Genomic DNA, 2,073 nt, shown 5'->3' with positions numbered 1-2,073 from the left:
GAGACAAAACAACCCAACTGCGGGTAAAACCTAAATGCGGTTCACCCAAATTTGAGAACTTATTATTTTGGGTTGTATGATTTCTCCGTGTATGTACATGTACATGCTCCCAATACTATTTTCATACACCATCGGTTTTACATTGGGTAAAAGCCCGGGAGGAATGCTTTTTTTTTATTTTCATTGGGTTGAAAAGTGACGTTCATCTTTGGTAGAAATCAAAACAAATTAAAATTTCATTTGCTCCGATTTGCGAATAGGCATTACGATGTGCATAGGGCAAGTGTACCATTAGTGGTGCACCTAAGGGAAAACTGCTAAAACACGGTGTTAAGATCATGAAATATATGATTTTAACGTATCATTCGATAGATCTCAAATCCTTCTATCATTCAAATGTATAAAAATCACGATTCATTTGAAATTTCCCAGCAAAAAGCCTTGCACCAATAATAGGAACACTGTTCCTTTAGTGGAGGTATATTTTAAGGATGGTTCCTTTAGTGGCGCAAACCATTGATTTCTTATGGGACCCTCCACTATGGGTACTGATGCACCACTATAGGTGCAAAGGAGCAAAAAAATTAAGCAAAATAATTGTTTTAAATAGTTTTACGGTTAAATTTCATGAATATTATTCGATTACTTGTATCATTTTCGCATCGGACATAATACAAAAATATCACATAATCATTTATTAGCGCGAAACATGCCAAAACACACTACCTCCACTATTGGAGCTACCTCCACTAAGGGAGCATTTGCCCTAATGTTTTCTATAGTTTTTAACGGCAAATTCACCCATGTTTATCATCATTCATATTCACAGAAAGCAAAATGTAAATAAGGTAAGATGTTCTTCCGTATTTTCTTTTAAACGCACCATAAAAACTAAAAGTATTCCTTCACAGCAATCTTCTTCCTCACGAGTTCCCTTTCGTTCGGCATCTTGGCAGCAGAGACGATGAAGGACTTTCTTATTAGAATTGACAGCGGCAGGATTGAATTTGATAGTTCACCGTGTTCAACTTGAAGCTGTTTGCGGATTGGGATTGATTGGACCTTATGATGACGTAAGAGCACATCCGCTATACCAATAAGCAAGTGTATTAGTGCAATGATTATATGTGTACCAGGCTCTGAAGTTGGACGAATAGACCGAGGATGACTGATTGAGTTCAAATGATTAAGTGTTTATTTTATCGATTGTCTCGGTCACAAAAAAGGTCTTTTCACCAAAATACTGAACATAGTTTTTTAAGTATGCGGGTGCTCGCTTATCCCGTGATGGACGTTCGGTATTCTCAGGAACAGGATCATCCAGAGTTTCATCACGCCAATTGGAAACCCTTTTGGTTTGCGTAACGTGTCGCTTAAGGATCTGACCTTCATCGTTGTTGAGTACAAGATTTCCGTTATTTTCTTCCAGAACCGTGAATTTTTGCGGAGCGAATCTCGTTCCCCCCTTGCTTCGATTGAGTCGTTCGACGATGACGGTGTCGCCTGGCTTGACATTGCACTTCCGTGCACCTCTTCTTACATCTTCATAATACTTACCGCGTGGTTTTGATTCCTTATCTCTAATATCTAAAGCATTGTCGTCGAAATCGGCTTTCTTATGAGACAAAAGAGGCAATCGACGTTTTATTTTCCTTCCCAGAAAGACCTCTTCAGGCGGAATTCCAGTCACTGTATGGGCGGCAGCGTTATGGGCGTTAACTGCCGCTTGCAATTCATCGTTGTAATCCGTGCCCAAGCTGGTGGCTGCTGACATTGCTCGATTGATGATTTTCATTGAATTTTCCACCAACCCGTTTTGTTGTGGGAAAAGTGGTGTCGAAAAAGTTGTTTGTATGCCTCTTTCCTGGCAGTAGCTCGAGTAGTTTTCGCTATTGAATGGAGGTCCGTTGTCGGAGCGTATGCATTTAGGAAACCCTTCTCTTTGGAAAAGTTCCTCCAAGACTCGTTTGGTGCATTCAAAGCTGGTGGATTTTACAGGCCGAGCTATCAAGTAGCGGGATCGGTAGTCAACGACTACTAACACTGAGATTCCACCGTACTTCATATAAGGTC

The 2,073-nt window shown here is 40.2% G+C and overlaps 1 long non-coding RNA gene across 1 annotated transcript; it reads left to right on the top strand.

Moving 5' to 3' along the window:
- Window positions 1-767: 767 nt before the first annotated feature.
- On the top strand, window positions 768-1,186 carry LOC110680549. The gene is made up of 2 exons (XR_002502913.1): window positions 768-848; window positions 912-1,186. It is a non-coding gene; the product is annotated as an uncharacterized LOC110680549 (long non-coding RNA).
- Window positions 1,187-2,073: the final 887 nt, after the last annotated feature.

The sequence above is a fragment of the Aedes aegypti genome, unplaced genomic scaffold, assembly GCF_002204515.2.
Source record: "Aedes aegypti strain LVP_AGWG unplaced genomic scaffold, AaegL5.0 Primary Assembly AGWG_AaegL5_hic_scaff_1561_1560_PBJ_arrow, whole genome shotgun sequence".
NCBI lineage: Eukaryota > Metazoa > Arthropoda > Insecta > Diptera > Culicidae > Aedes > Aedes aegypti.
This window is presented reverse-complemented; position numbering and strand designations above follow the sequence as displayed.